Source organism: Glandiceps talaboti, chromosome 16, assembly GCF_964340395.1.
Source record: "Glandiceps talaboti chromosome 16, keGlaTala1.1, whole genome shotgun sequence".
In the NCBI taxonomy this organism is placed as follows: domain Eukaryota; kingdom Metazoa; phylum Hemichordata; class Enteropneusta; family Spengelidae; genus Glandiceps; species Glandiceps talaboti.
Window position 1 is genome coordinate 1,563,479 of NC_135564.1, and position 18,305 is coordinate 1,581,783.

Below are 18,305 nucleotides of genomic sequence, written 5' to 3' on the forward strand. Positions count from 1 at the left end.
GCCTGCATCAGTATCTCACTACAAAGTGTAAAAAAATATGCTTCTTTTCCTCATAAACTTGGATTTTATAGTTATTAGAGATAGCGGGTGAATCATAACCATGATTGTTTCATATCAATGATATTTTATTCCTTCTCAAAAATTATGAGTATCTTATAGATTATCTGAAAACAGAAACATGGCACGTTTGTGTTTTCATTTGTGACAAATTCAATATGACTGCTACTGTTTGCATATTGCTTGAAACATTTAACCAGGAATGGAGGGAGATAATTTTCAATGTAAGAGCTTGATGTCTAGAGATCATTTCCAGTTGATCTATATCACTTGATGAATCATCAGGATATAAGAACAACATCTACATATAAGTAACTTTTTGAATTATAGAAAAATAATGCTGTTCAAAGCTTCTTTCTGTACCAACCCTTCTACAGATATATAGTTCCTAGGCGCAAGGGACTCAACCTCTTCATCCTTGAAATAAATTTCATTCATGTACAAAAAAGAGAGGCAAGTTTGATGTTGGGTGTATAGACAACTGTGCTATCAAGACAAGTCCTTTCATATGTAAACCTATCAATTCTTCCATCTATTCTAATACTCAAACTAAATGATCGCCTTACATTTGTTAATACAGGTGAAATGTAAACCACAAATAATGGGCAAATATTCAAATGGTTATGATATCAAGAAAATTTAAACAAGGTATCAAATTATATGTACATGCATACTGCTATTCAGTGCCTCTTTGAACTAGTCCTTCTACCATACTCAAATTTGGACTTGTTAAATACACTACTGTACTTTTTGCATACAGGCATAGTAAAACCAATGTATAAAATATTCATATAATAGTGAATTCTACAAAGATTGATGATATCAACTTATAAATGCTATTCGATATCTCTGTACATATGACACATACAAAGAGGTTCACCATTCTGTTCAAATGCTAATGACAAATATTTAGACTAAAATATAGTATAACAGTTGATAAGGGGCATATTTCCATCCTAGTGTTGTCAAACCATTTCAGGAAGTTATCCATACTTTATGCTGACAAGGTCATGACAGTGCATTAACATTGTTATCACCACACTGAGCATGCACAATATCACCATAGCCTACGAGGAACTAGCAATGTTACCCTTGGTTAGCTCTATAAAGAATTATTGAACTTAAAAGAGTAACTCACTCACCATCGCCTATGGCTCGGCTGGATGAACATACATTATAACAGGGAGCAAGAAGACCTGCCATTGTGATTGGTTTCACGTTATGAAGTGATTGAAATCATGTCAAGGAATGAAGAGTTTGGACAGGATGATTCAAATGACTAAGAGAATGTCTGGACATGATGGTTCCATCTGGTTTCAGTGAACAATGTCCAGACAGGGTGATTCCATCTAATCTCAGTAACTAGTGTCCGGACAGGGTTCCAGCTGATCAGAAAGCATAGCTATCGATGTTCCTACAGAGTCCACGACAGGGTAAACTGATTGGCCAGGACTGTCATTGCAGCTAGGCTGTCTTATTACACTGATACTGCATGCAAATTCATGTCAGAAGACAGTAAGTCCATAGACATAAATGCATAGCGTGACACTTTACTGCTTGGACGTGAGAGTTGTATTAGATTGCCAGGGACAGATCTCCATGGATTGATCATTGCTGTGCACTGAGTCATCAATGTCATGGGTTAGTCTTAATGAATTCATTCCATTAACATCCAGTCTGTCTTGCTACTACTTACAAATAATACTGACCTCAGTGTACAGTAAACTAGAACACTTGGCAAACAGTGAAGCAATCAGAAGTGACAGCAAACTGAGAAGGTGTGATTGGACACTGGGCTTCACTTACCACACCACAGTCAACTCTCATTCACTCAAACCAATATAAGATAATAATTAATATTCATGCTATAAGTATAATATGAGGAATAACATCGATCAATTTACATAATGTTTATAATGTTATTTTAATTAGTATATACCATGATAAGCCGAAGGTTCTTGTGTACACTGAACATGAATGTTCCTGATTCAAACAATGTTTTATGCTTATGCACCTCTACATGTATACATGATGTACACACATTTTGTAGCTTAAATTTCTTGCATTTTTGTCTTGTAAAATAAAAATAATAATGTAAAATATCCATACATGTACATCATAATGAGGATATGAAAATTTGACTGTAATGTAACAATCTTTTGGAAGACACTGAACTGTAATGAAAATGTCTAGGCAAATGTTATTATTTTTTGTGTATTCTTCTTTTGAATTACATTTTGAAAATTTTTTTGAGTTGCACAGTAACAGTCTACATTGTATTTTAGGGAATACAATTTACATCTACAAATGTACATGTAAGCTGAAGGTTGTTTTACAATTTTTTTCATGTAAAAAATTATGATATCTCTACAAATATGGGTACATTCTACATTGCACACAACCTAATTTTTTTCCGTTTCAGTTTAAAAGAGAACTTCAAAATAGTGATAAGACAAAAAAAGAATTCCCAATTTGTCAAAGTTGTACCATAGATACTGGGGTCTATAGTATTAAAGGGTCTATGGTTACACATGTATATGGCATATCTACAAGATTTTTAACATAACTGTATTGAGGAAAAATTATATGCGATACAAGTTTACAACCAGCTACCCTTTTATGAGGTGTAGCACACGGATGTACATGTAGACGAGGCACACCATCATCTATAATAGTGAGTTATGACTCATACGTTGATGTAGTTCCTTACGTGCCAGTTGTCTATTACTTCATCATTACTTTCTTTTTCAAATGGACCTTGTTTGAGTGACTTGTATTCAGGAAATCTTTAAGACAGTAATTTTTACTTTTATAAGGAGTTGTCAAAAAGACATAGGTGAAAGCAAAAATGTATTCAGAGATGAAGTCTTTTTTCAACATTGTATGATTTTACTGAAGGAGTTATCAAAGAGACATTACTGAAAATAGCAAAAATGTATTCAGAGATGTCTTGTCTATGTCTAGTAGGAGATGACTATTGTTACATGACTAGAATCTCTGCATACCAGTGAAAGAGATATTGATATCTTAAGTATTAATAATAAACAGTAGACCAGTAACTTGATATCAATGATATCCAACAGCATCCCATGCATGTATATATGTTTTAAAATGAATGTGTCTATATCTATCACAACCTGTGAAACTAATATCATCGCATTTCTTCTACCTTTATAGTTGATCACTGAGAAGAGGGAATGTGGTGAAACATTTATAAGAAACCCTTTTGTCACCAAAATTATCTGAATTATCTGTTTTGTGAGCAACATACGGTATCCTTAAAACTGATAGCTACATGTACCAACTCTGCCCTTGGAGATAATACATACTACAAAGTAGATCATACCACACATACATGGGGGTATCCTCATTGTAAATGTATCAGGGTATGATGTATGTAATTCAGTGCTCTCTGCAGACAATACAAGCCACAAATTTAAATAACAAAGTGAACATATTGGTTGAATCTTGACACTGATTTTCTACTCGTAAACCAGTACCCATTCAGATTGCATAGATGCCAGCAGCCTGATCCACTCTTATCGAGCTAAAATACCATTGCTCATTGCTATTTCAGTTAAGAATAGAAACAATAACACTGGTATCATTAGCACATAAATGAAGTGTTAGGGTGAGTTTAACAATCAAGATTGTTTGAAGCATATTCAATCTTATCAGAGAGAACACAAGGTCTCAGTAGGTGGCCATGAATTAAAGGCTGACAAACTTTATAACTTGTTCGACAGGATGGTACATCTAAAATGTGTGAGGTCAATATAACTACCAAAATAATATGATATACAATTTGTTCAGAAATTGCCCCAAAACACACTAACAGTACACAAATTATCACTGAAGATGACACAGGGAATGAATTCTGACACAGTATCTTTAGTATGCAAGTAATTCATCAACACAAAAGTGTGTATTAGATAACTTTAAATAGTTTAAGTAGTACCCACTCCCTTGAACTATGAAGTTAATGGTAGTCTGGAGATCAGCTCTATTGCCTTGAACCATTACTCTGTCTTCTATTGTTTGATAACAACACACCCTACACCTGCCTGTTTGTTGAGGTATTACCTGTATGATGTATTGTAAACAATACTGTACCTTAGCCAGAGGTGACAGTAAGTATGCTTTTTGTAGCTGATGCTCAGAGAAACCAAGCTTACATGAATCAATTTTAATAAAATTAGTTCAAAACTGGTTTCTGTCCACATCAGAAACTGAGCAATGGGTATGAATCGATTCACTTTTGCTTCTCTGTTGGTTCTGAACCTATTTGCTTTGAATCAGTTTGAAATCACCCATCTGATGTGGTTTCAAACTGATTCAATTAAATCAGTTCAAATTGGTTAAGTACATTTGGAGACAGACAGGAAAAGCAATTCAATCTGATTTTGAACTGACTCAACATTCCACATGGGGACAAGGTTTATATTGACATTTTACATGATTGGAGAGCAAGTATATAACACCATTGCATTGGGCTCCCCCAATTTCAGAGGTGACACATGAAATGTTTATTACAGGAAGGTCTTGAACCCCCTCCTATCCCTAACATAATCCTTTAACCTTGTAGCTTTGATACAGTACAAGTACATGTATACGTGGATGGTGATAATAGAATTACTTCTTATTCTGTCCGCTGTTCTACACTCTCGCCTCTAACCTGTGGCAGGAGAGAAATAGTAACATGATTCTTCCTTGGTGTCCAGTAACCACAGAAGACCTGTAAGGAAAACCTGTTATTCTGGCTGCATTTCAGAGTGGTACCACTTGTTCAGTAACCACTAAAGGAAAACGTGTAATTCTGTGTGCATTTCAGAGTGGTACCACTTGTTTCTTTGGTGTTCAGTAACTATTACAAGAAGACAGGTATTATGGCTATAGTGTATATTTCTATACATTATAATATAAATCTCAGATACATATCTAATATTAGCAACAACATTGTAGTAATATTTCATAAAGACCTGATACATGACTGTATTTCGCAGCAGTGATAAAAAATTTTCTCTGATGTTAAATTATGTTACAGGAGGACCTAGCTGTATACAGTATTGTGGGTATACCGAGTCTGTACCAATGCATGGATGATAGTATTCAAGCTATCAGATGAAATTCCATAAACCATTGGTATCAATAATAATTTACATGTTTTTATCGTAGAGAGACCTGACTCATAGCTGTACTTAGTATTAGCAATAGTCTGTTCCCTTTCTGTTAGCAATAGTCTGTTCCCTTTCTGTTAGCAATAGTCTGTTCCCTTTCTGTTAGCAATAGTCTGTTCCCTTTCTGTTAGCAATAGTCTGTTCCCTTTCTGTTAGCAATAGACTTCCCTTTCTGATATTCATTGATCACTACAGTAAGACCTGGATCAAGGCTTCATCTTGTACTTTGATTATAATACATATTGAGAACTGACTGCAAGTCCCTATTTTTGTCTGATACTCAGCACCTTGATACAAGCAGTGTAATTTCAATTTCCAATCACCATGACAACAACAGTCAACTAGGGGATATCAGCACAAACAGTACAAATGATATGCTAAACTGGACATCAGATTTCTTTACCAACAGTTGTTTGACCAATGCAATAAACTGCTAGACTTTGTTATATCATTCATCAACATCTGTGAACCATTTAAAAAACAATTATGATTTATAACTACATGAATGAAAGAGGGATACAAATTAGAACAAACTCAACTGATGTACCCGGTACATGTAGCTCAGTGTTCTCCCCAGCATAGATTTCCAAGATGGTGGCTGAAGTGCATAATAATTTACATAATAACATAGTAATTTGCATAATACTGAGTACTAAAGAGAGGAAATCAAATTCCTTGTATTTTGTTTCCATTCCATTTTTTTTCAGTTGTCTGGATAAATTAACTTTTCTTGAATTGGTTTTACTCACTGAAATTGACTCTGCTTCAAGGATAAACCAGAAGAATGTGTATCAAGTCACAGGCATATTATCATAACATCAAAGTAAAGCATGTTCTGTATGTACCACAATTCAATTGTTTATAGCATCCATATCAAGTGTAAAAGTATACTGTTTCATTTGCTAATTGACCACATTAGAAAGGCAACATGCTAGGCTTGTAAATAAACCAATTGGAAAAGTATACATTTATAATATGAATGCGATAAATGAGTGTAGCACATACAGAAAGTGCTTTACTTCAGTGTTACTGGTTGTAATGTGAATGCTATAAATGAGTGTAGCACATACAAAAAGTGCTTTACTTCAGTGCTACTGGTTGTAATGTGAATGCTATAAATGAGTGTAGCACATACAGAAAGTGCTTTACTTCAGTGCTACTGGTTGTAATGTGAATGCTATAAATGAGTGTAGCACATACAGAAAGTGCTTTACTTCAGTGTTACTGGTTGCATATTCAGTCTATGCGCAACCATGGAAGTATCACCATGGCACAACTAATTGTGTGTATAAATTTACACTGTAAGTTTAATATCAAAGTAGTTCATTCAACACAACCAATATTACTGTTATTCGCATTGCTGAGGTTAGGTACATGTACAACATGGTATGCCCTTGTGACACTGTTGACAGCGTTATAGCCAAAAAAATAGACATTCCTATACATAAACCATCAGAGTAATTTCAGCTGTGGAGGCATCAATACCGTGAAAGATTGTTTAGACATATCTAATCTACAGTGGAATGTCCTTTCAATGTGTTGAGGAGACTTTTGACTTCTTTATTTGAACTTGTCTAGTAGTACGGAAACAGACAACAATGCAGGAATTACCATTATGCATGCATGCATTCATGACGAGTTCATTTCAAGTCACATAGCTACATTGTCAACTTAATTCAAATCAAAGATTGACTGAGAAACGGTTTGAATGTCTGAATGTCATCGATATCACATCTGTCGTTGACCGTCGCTATCACATCTGTCGTTGACAAACTACATGTATAATCAACTACATACATGTGTTCAACATCAAGACTCCATATATCAGTATGGCAGTGGCTGTTCAATCAGGAACAGATTTAAATTCTTTCAGCATTTCAAGTGTCTATTCTGGGACTCAAACACAAAGCAATGCTGTGTATAGATCACTGATAATGCCATGATAGAGACGTCAGGATTTATACACAATAAGGAACCTAGGAATATGATGTTGGATGCTGTACATACAGTAAATTGACTTGACATAGCTTGTACACCATAGTAAGCTTGGTACAAGCAATATTATTCTGAGCAGACTTTTTACAGTGAGTCAGTGAGTTAAATTGTTGAATTTTTACAGTGAGTTAAATTGCTGAATTTTTATAGTGAGTCAGTGAGTTAAATTGTTGAATTCTTATCTTACTTAACACTACTCTCCAGTAACTTCATGCAGCAGATGTAAGTTGATTGTACCAAAGCCTCTACATGAAATGTCTGATTGTATACTGTGAACCTTGTATTTTTCAGTTTGTGTTTCATGATATGAACCATACCACATTCTCTGCTAGTGTGAGTTTGATGATTGATTATCTTTCAATTCTTTTCATGTTACAATAATGCCTCCTTGCTGATATTACTTTAATTATAGTTGGTGGCAGGTCTATGCTGTAATATGCCTTTCAGAGTTTCTTTTTTCAAATGTGTCATATTCAACTTGTTTTTGATGCTTGAACTATAGAACTCACTGAAACCATGTTTGATTTACATAGCTCACAAGAATAACATTGTGAGAGTGACAAGTACCTGTAAGTGTGAACACTAAGGTGTAAGTCACACATATATCAGATCTTTGGTAAATACAATTTAGATAGATCACACTTCACACTTATCACTTGTAAAGTTGTGTGTGTGTGTGTGTGTGTGTGTGTGTGTGTGTGTGTGTGTGTGTGTGTGTGTGTGTGTGTGTGTGTGTGTGTGTCTGTGTCTGTGTCTTAATGTCTCTATGTGCATGCATCCAGGTGGTGGCAATCCCAGACGAAGCGGGTACACATACTTGTTAGAAATTTCATGGAAAAGGGGGTGTTTTTCGTCGGCCATGGCATCTAGGGCTGTGAAATTGTAAAAAAGGGGTACTTTTTTAGATCACCCTCTGAGAATAGGGGTAGGATGCCCGTTTTCTACTCTCTCTCGGCAAACAGTATAAATGCAGTGTATGGATTAGGTGTTCTCCCAGATTTCGGAAATACAAATAATTAGTGCAGTGATTTTCTCAGAGATTCACTAAAAAGGGGGCGTTTTTCATTGAAATATTCAGGGAAAAGGGGTACATTTGAAATTTCGCTAACAAACATGGGTACCAACCCATCCAGGGACTTTCACCTCTGAGGCATGCATGTGCTGATAAGAAAGGTACCCCGAAGTACAATTTTCTTGTTCACACAATGCTGATGCTGATGACAATATCTGGGTGCACCCAAACATTATCATCAAATCAAAGACACTTGTGACCTGATATGTTTTAGAATATAATAAATTATCAATAATATTAACATACTTAGCTGATAATAAGTGAAAGGGGTGAAAGTTTTCAAGGACTATGTAATTCCATGAACACACATCAATATTATCGATAATGTATATTCTGAAACATAATGATATCTGTGCATTGACTTGCATTGACTTTGTCTGAATGTAATGCTATAGATATCCCAGTCTGTTACACTGTAGTGATTCTTCATATGAAATTAATCTGTGCTACTGTTAACGTATCAGATTTGATTTTTTACATTCAAAGTGTCAATCGTAAACTTTAACATAGTTCTTGAAAGATAAATCACTCCATAGCTGTCACACCTTATGTGAGAAAGAATGTAACTTTTGCTGACAAATGTTGATGGATATGACCTAAACTAAGCAGGTATTTGGTTCCCTAGTTTAACCCCTTCAATATTAAACATTCCCGCCAAAATTGTTTGGACAAAATTCTTGTTTTTGGCATATATCAACTTCATTTTAGACTGGAATTGAAGAAATGTTACTTCCTAATAAAGTAATATTATTGTAATAATGAAAATATTCATATAAATTGGGTCCCCATATTATTTAAAACTCGCCTCTAGTCATGAAAGGGTTAACACTTCCTGGGCCTGTATGTATGTATATGAGATGTGGGCCTATATGTATATGTATAGATATGAGATGTGGGTTTTCATTGAATTCTATGACATTATAATCAAAGCCAATAGGGTAATTAATCATCATAATAATAATAGGTTCTTTTGTTATATGAGTTTTGTAATAATTCATTACCTATCAGAAGAATACTGCCAAGGTAATAATTTAAGTTTAATTATACATCTAAACAAGAAATAAACACAGTTCCAAAATATATTACTTCTAAATAAAGCTAGTATATTTCAATTTTACAGTTCTTCCCATCTTCAATTTATAGTCCTACTTTAGTTTGCATTGTTGCTATTATTTTTGTAAAGAAAACACACAAATATTTAGTAATATACAAAGGGTAGGTGATTGAGACCTGGATAGCCAGACCTTTCAACTTTTCTTGAGCACCTTTTTATTGCTTCATTGAATAATTCCATAACAAAGAACTGTTAGCAATCTTTCTCACAGTCATGGTAGGTTGGTCACAAGTATGCAGTCAACCCTTGGCATGCATTGTTACATCACAATCAAGTGAGTCCACCATTTATTTGACTCTATTATGTTCTATAGTGTCATCAGTCAATGTAAAACAAGTTTAACGGTTCATTTCTCACTAACTTTAGTTTGGCCAGGTACTAACTTTTAACTCCGAGACAATGACCCTTCCAAACTATTTGACATTTAAGAGGTAAAGAGTATAAATGCCACAACTTTTGTTTTTCATAAAAACATGTTTAGTTGATTCTACTTACGAAAGATTTTTAAGAGTCTTGAAGTGAGCAAGGAGAATTTGTTGAAAGCATGAAAACTATTTTAATTGAATTAGCTGTGTGCTTGTCATATATTTAATTCATTGTGTCATGAATTAACAAATTTTATACCTTGTGAATAACTTTAGATACTTGATATAATTTCAAGAGAAAAATGACGTAAATGGTCAATTAAAAATAAAATTTATGAAAAAATTGTTGCCCTTGTCTTTTTTGCCTCTTTAATTATACACCACAGGTCCACTACAGTGGAAAAAGTCCTCAATATTATAACTCAACATTTAGCAGTGAAGGAATAGTAAACAGATTAAATCATGAACCAAATATTACAACTTTGACCTATGAAACATTTACTACTAGCAATTCTTACAATGACGATACTTCTGAAAGAATATACCTCAAGGACTGCTTGTTGTAAAAGTGAAGACGACAAAGCTTCCAGTACATTACCATTATAAAAGCCTTAGCAGAGTTCTTCATAATACTTACAAAGAAATATATGGATGTCCGTCTCACCTGAGACAATCTTAGAATTTTCCTTTCGGCTAATGCAAAGTGGTAGCCATTTTGTGTCACATACTGGCAATAATTTCTATCATTTTGTACTAGCCCTTTTATTTTTTCACAAATATTTATAGAATCTTTGTTTGAAATTTCTTTTTATACAAATGTTTTCCGATCTTTCATGTATACCATATGTTATTACCCACGTTATTCAACTGAACCGTATTGAATACATTAATATGATAACCTTCCACTATTTCATCAACATATTTCACACCAAACGTGTTTAAATTTAAAACTGCAGCAGGTGCAACTGGAATTTTTTTTTTTTAAAAGAGTGTTTTGTTAGGTTCAATAACATACTTATAACATATACCATGAACAGTGTTGTATCACTTGTGTGCAAAAGAGTTTTTTGGGCCTGCACTCAAAAAATCATCACTCTCAACAGTGATCATGATTTCAACATGTGTCTGTACAAATTATGGATAATATTGACCACTGTCAAATATTTACAATGTCTAATATTGGTATTTTATATTTTCGGTGAATATATGGTTTTGGGTCAAAATGATGAAAACACAGTTTTCTTTGTGAATCACCATGCCACATAGTGAGATACATGTATGTGGCAACACAAAATTTTGGTGTCACAAGAAATTGTTGTCACAGTGCATTAGTGGTAAATCACATTAGTCTCATGAGTTTTCAATAATAGCCGACGGACATTGTCACATACAGTCAGTGAATTGCACAATTTTTACACCAAACATGCACAAACATGTAATTATTATTTAGATTAATATCGTCTGTGTTGTTTGATACTCACTATAATCCTAACCACCCTTACATTTTTTTTCTCAGACTATAAAAAGATGGCATCTCTGAGGACAGTGCTATTGCCTGATAAATTATTAGAGCACTGACTTTATTACCATCTAATTGTTATTGGTGATACAATGAAAGAAAGACATTCTATAGTAAGGTTTCAAAGACCTGTATTTTAAGTTTTATTCTATAAAAGAAGAGAAACTAGTTCAGTAGCCATTCTACTCTACAGACTCCAGTGAAATGACATCATCACAATTCAATCTGGTATACATAGAGTTGCACTTTGTGACTGTAAACTGATGAATTATTCAGACTAGAATAGCTGATAGTATTTGAAGTGTGTCTCTCTGATAAGATATACTGGTGGTATGATGATTAACATTGCAAGTACAAACTACCTGTATAAATACACAATACCAACAGACTATATGGTACATCCATATATGTATATGTGTTATACACACAAACACAGGACACCTCATTTTGGAGGGTGAGGGTGACGGGAAGGGAGGGGAACATGGTATCAGTTTCACTATATAATATAATATACACAAATTTCAAAAGAAAACCTTCAGAAATCTCACATTTTCATCAGCAACAAAAAACCCTGAACATGGAAGGTTTATTTTGGGATTTAAGGATATGATACACCTATACTGTATGATACGCAGCAATTAAAAACACACCAGGATCTTGACATCCATGATTACACACACATGATCCAATTTCATTTCATTGAACCATAGCGTAATTAAATTATCCATGCAGCTAGGTCAAGCAAAGTAACAAACCCCAGGTTTGTTGTGATATTGTACATAAATTAGAACCATTCCACTAAGATTACTCAGAATTTAACTAACCCCAGGCAATTCATGTGTCCCTGGCATTTGGGAGAACTTCCCCAAGAATAATGCACATATGATTGCCATAGTCATGACATCAAACGGCATAATTTGTGTATAATATGCCTTAATTAACAGATTCAAAACACATGTGTGAAATATTCAATTGCAAGCTAATACTAAACCAGGGTCTGGCAAGGCCATCACAGTAGACTGTAGACAGACACACTTTCTAATTCTGAAAACATACAAAGGGAACCCATATGTATGCCACATTATTTTACAGCTAAATCATATTTTTTGGTAAGGAAACACCTAATATTATGAAGTCTTTTATCATATTCAATACCATACATGTACATGGATATGTATGGTAATCGTTAATGATGGCACGTACTCCACACATCAAATCAATCATTATGTATCGTATACTATGGTTATAAATACTTAGACAATGTGACTCTCGTACATATAAAATATGTGACATTGTCACTTTCTAAATATTGAATGTAGATGTAATTACTGCTGTAGAAATGGCAGTGGAACTTCAACACTTTGCCACCCCAAGTACATGGTTTGTTGAGACACTTTCAAAGAACATTAGCTGACATAGTGTAGTTGAATACTGTATACATCAAATAAACACATACCATACACTATCAATAACTGACATGGCTCATATCATGAAATCTATGAGTTATTAGGAACAAACCACATGGAATCCAACATGTGTTACCCTCCCATACATTTGCACATTGCCACTCTTGCACAGAAACGTGTGACATTATGACCCCTAGACAATGTTTTGAATTGAACACCCCGAGGGTCTGTGTTGTAGTACAATTGACTGACAGGAACTAAATACAGTAATTCTGGTTTTGATTCCATAATTGTATCGTAGAATGGTAAAATGTTTTAAGTTTGAACTTGATAATGTCAAATACAACTCAAAATTTTACAAATTTGTGCCCTTTACAATTTTTATTGTAATTATCTGCTATATAGATGCATGATGTACTAGCATATCATTATCCTCAGGACACACATGTTTGTAACCCTTCTCCATCATTCTTTATACATGCTATAGTTAGCTGAACACATGGAACTGAAATAGGTCATGACCTACATTCATCTAAAAATAACAAACTATGGGGAAACTTGAACGTTGGACTAAAGTTTAAGCTGCTTATTTTCAAAACTGTTGAGTCTGAGAACCAAAATACACCATATTCAAACTGAAACTTTGGCTGTAAATAATCGACACGGACATGCAACCTACATTTACTTAGCTATATATCTGTTACTTACAATACATGTGGATGGAACAAATCTAAAATTTACATAATTTTTCTATGCCACTGACATTAAGTAATAACTGAACTTGTGAAACCATGGAACTACGTTGCACTGTTTCTAAATTGCCTGAAGTAAAAATAACCTGGATACCCAAAGTGAGGCAGGCAAGTATGCTAAATGTTCTATTTTATTCCAGGTGGGTGGAACTATTTGACCAGAGCTATGTCCAACGGTGTTATATTACACTGTGGTGGTGAATACTTTTCCACATTTATGCACAGAATAAACTAATACTTCACATACCCTTAGAGAATGTATAAGAAAGATATTTTATGTTACTTTAAATAATCTTACAAGAATTTCATCACATTGCATTGCATTGATTTGAGGTGTCATTGGTTTAACAATTACACTATGATGAATAATACAAATAAATCTAACAGTATTGTAGCCTAAAGTAACCCCTTTCCAAAATGTGTACCTACAGTAGTGCCAGTCACGCTTATTTATGTTCATTTTTTTTTGAGTAGTTTCAAACTCTGATAAAGTAGAAATATTTCCAATGGAACTGATAAAGATTTCATGAGCCATACTATTGCAATTGTAAGTAGTAAGAAAGTGATCTAACCATGACATATTGCAATGCTAATATTGGGTGATTATTCAGTGCCTGGTATAAAGCTGACAATTTCATAACAGATCCTATACAATTTACGGTCACCTACAAAAGTTGTGTTTAGATTCACACATCAATCCACTTGTCTATTTTCACATTTTTTTTGTATCTTCAATACAAAATTCATTGTAAAATATTCAATATGGAATTAGTCCATGTTGTACTTATTTCCTAGACCCCCCCCCCCCCCCTTTTAACCAAGAAATCTACACAGGCTTTCAGTTTACTGACTACACTCTCTTGGTGTTTTGAGATATGTACCTGTTCCACTAGTCTGGAATCCATGCTGTGTTGTTATACATAAATGGTTGTGAAAAGTCCTTGAATGTTACTGGTCCCTGGGTAATAGTTCACTTTCCAATTGCAGCCTGTTGTGTTGATTTATCAGTAACATGTAAAACTACATGTTTGAATTTTCATCATTTTGGCTATTCATTATAAATCTAGTTTCCCTGCTTAGGTGTGAAATGGAGACAGAGATTCAGACCATATTTTATGTAGTTACTACAATGATGTGTACAGTCATTAGTACTTGTACCAGACAGTGCTACGCTAACCCAACTATGATCAACAACACATCATCAAAATCTTGAAAAACTATTGAGATCTTAGAAGAAGAGATCTGGCAAGCCTCAGAGACTAATTCTTATTTGGTTTTACATTGCTAGTATTTTTAGAGATCGGTGCACACACACACACACACACACACACACACACACACACACACACACACATACACACACACACACATACACACACACACACACACACACACACACACACACACACACTTTACAAAAGGTTCAACCATCAGTTCAAGTTCTAAACCAACTACAAGTATTCTAAAAACATGTGAGAACAGACAAGCTGATCTGATCAGGCCATTGTCCTACTTACAATAGTATACTTCATTTCTTGAGTAAAGGATACAATATCTTTTGAAAACAAACAATTCAAGTCTAAATCCAGGGGCTGAGTCACTTTTTGTTACTTGTTGACTGAAAGAAGTGAAATCAATAATTTCTCACAATTGTCAAGTCCAACAAGGGCAACTATCCATTCCATCACACAATAATTGTCTGCTTTGTATATACTAACTCAAATCAAGTATGCTCACAAAATGAATTATTAAACCATAGACCATGTACAAATATAGCTGCAAAGGGTGTCCTTAGCCAAAATTGCATAGCCTACAAGGTCAAAATAAAACTATTAGAGAGGAGAGTGAAGAGCTCTTTCTTACTTAGTCAATGATCCCATTTCAACAATCAATGCATTTTTTCAGACGAGAAGGTTACTAGGCAATGGCTTAGAAATAATGTTAATTTTATGATTCAGATGATATCTATTAGCTATTTGATGAGTTTTGAAAATAAACTTTGTTTCACTGTCTTTCACACCCAGCCTATGGCCATGGAAGGTACCATTACTAGTGATGTGTACACTGACACACACTAACACTAGTCACTTGTCTGTACATAAACAATCGGATTAGATATATTGTCCATGGTCTATGAACTCCTAACTGACAGCATAACAACAGCTGTGGTCTCTGTGTATTCATTGTAACTTCCGGTGCTATGCCACTTTGAATCTCCGAAATCTACATGGCCTTCGGTTGTAATTTTTTGTGTAGGTAGATATGCATTCTTAGAGAAAGCTAGCTATGCAACAAGACACGTTTGCTATGTTCACAACAGACACCGATGGTTGCATGTAATATACAGAAATATTGTAACGTTACCCTCGCCGTGATATTCAAATCAAAGCATGGAACTGAGGTAGGAAGGCGAAGACCTCCCTCCATGTTCCAAGCAACGCTGTAAACATTCCCATACCAGCAGGTACAAACGTAAAATGAACTGTCTCGCATTTGCGACACGACGCTGCCCTGTGTAGTTTCACCGTAAACATACGCTTTCACATACATTACCCGTTTTTTTCCTAACGCTAACTACACAATACTACACCAGTGTCGCTGTGTTATTGCAGCAGAGATCGAATGACTCGGAGGGACTTCTCTGCTATCGATTATAACGACAACAACACGGCACCCATCAAAATAAAAATAGAATTTTCACATGTGCGGTTTTATATTCTACTAAAATAACCAGATCAACAAAATCAGTATCTATCAAATATTTTACGAACCACGTCTTGAAAACACGTGAAAAATATATGTCTGCCAAACACACTACTTTCGTCAGCATTGTACAACCTTCAGGCTTCACGATTATCGGTTTAATAACGTTGTTTCGACTTCCGTCGTTTTTGTTCGGGTGGTGGTGACGGCACATTTGTAAGCAAGCACTGAAGATCTCAAGGTTTGCTATCAGTTGTAAAATATATATATGCGCGATGTCCATAGAAAATAGGGAGTTACTTACCATACACTACGCCGACGGCATCTGGGTTTCTAGTGTGGGAAAATACTTCGTAATGAAAGCATACACATTCCAACGTCTGCCCACGACGTCAACTTCCAGTTCAAAGCTGTAGAGGTCACAGAAACGTATAATTATGCAAATATATGCTGACGCAATTTGTTAACTAGGTCACCTTGCTCTCCGACGAGGTTGAGGGCGCCAGATCGAAAAGTCCATCGAAAGCGCTAGCCACCGAACTAGTAGTAATATAAAGGCAAGTTTGTCTTGACGAGTCGAAACCCAGCACCGTATATCCAGAACACAAGCATTTGTTTCCCCGAGATATGTATCAGAATGTTTCTATCAGAAATTATTTCATAAACAAAATCAACACTTGAATTGAGAATAATCAAAACTGATGGGTAATTAATAAACTTAGTGTAATAGTATAACCGTTTGTATAAAACCTGCAACTTTTATGAAAATGCTTTTTGTTATATATTGCTGTCATTATTTAACTGTAGTCAGGAACGCTTAGTGATACAGAACGTTCAGAGCGACATCGCGAAATTCACCATACTATTTTTTTGTTGTGTGCCTGGTGCACATGTTAATTTTTTAGAGTTGGTTTGTATTGCACTTGATAGTGATACACGTGTATTTCGGTGAAGATGGACTTGTTCGAAAGGATAAGCCAAATATTCAAATTGAATCTTACCATTGGAGTTAAAGCTGTATTTGTGGTAGTGTACCGGTAAGTCATTGTGTACATGCAGTCCTTGCAAACCAGAGCTGTTATTTCTTCCCCGACACTGCCAAATGACGAATTAACCACTTGACGAATTAACCTCGGTGCGCGTTGGACTTCGCCGTAAAAGATGTCGTGTTTTACGACGATGAAAAGTCTCTCAATTCAATATACATTTTGTACATCCATCGGAGAGAAAATGAAAACAAGGTATGTCAATATTTTAGCCACTAGGTGGCGCTGTTTGGAACGCTGCTTGACAAGGCGTGCAAACTTGCTCGAGACGCTGTTTTTTTTTTCACTCTCTGCTTGAATAAAATGTTTGTTTTTTTAAATATTAAAAAAGAACAAATGTGCTCTTTAGGGTGAAATGGTATTCTGGGTGAGTGATTGCAAACGTATCTGGTGAACGTGTTACTAGCCTTGAATCCATGCCGATGGGGGTTTTGAATACTAGTATTCGTTTTTTCGCCAACACGCCTAAGGGGACTAGCTGGGAAAAACATTAAAATTTGGACACATTTAAACAACAACAACAACACAACCCTAAATTGTATAACAAACTCACAACATTTGAAGATTATAAGACTTAAATAATCTCCCAAGGGACGTATGGTAATCTATTACTCTAACGTAATAGTGGGAAATTGACCGCCAATAGTGACAGATTGTAAAAAGTTTTAGGAAATGAAGTTACCCAAAATAGCTCAGAAAGTATGATATGTATGTATCTGCTGTTATTCGTGACCAAACTTGAAGGAAATGGTATATCTATCCAGTCAATTAAAAAAGAGTGAAAACTCAGCTGAAAAAGGAGATATAAGTGTAGAAGAAATATTCTAATAAATATATATGAGAAATATTTCATCTCCACCAAAACAAAAGCCCCGTCAAATTTTGCTCAGTGGCTCCCTCTGCTTGGAAATGGTTGAAGTGAATTTGAGACATTTTGAACAGCCCGGCGCATTTTCCTACGTATCACCAACCACTGAATTACTAATTACGTGTGTGTTACACATAATAGTAATATAATAGTAATAATAAAATGAAAATTATTTACAGTTTTCTTGTACTCCGTGTCGACATGTCCGACCCTCCAATCGAAATCCTGGAC

General features: G+C 34.9%; 1 protein-coding gene across 1 annotated transcript in view; it reads right to left on the reverse strand.

Annotated features, from left to right (window-relative positions):
* LOC144447256 (protein TANC2-like) overlaps positions 1-17,214 on the reverse strand; it is an 84,862-nt gene extending 67,648 nt beyond the window's left edge. Inside the window, exons 1-2 of the mRNA XM_078137169.1 lie at positions 17,162-17,214; positions 16,465-16,570 (exon numbers count right to left, since the gene is read on the reverse strand). The gene's annotated coding sequence lies outside the window, so the exon portion shown is untranslated. The remainder of the gene's footprint in view (positions 1-16,464; positions 16,571-17,161) is intronic.
* Positions 17,215-18,305: the final 1,091 nt, after the last annotated feature.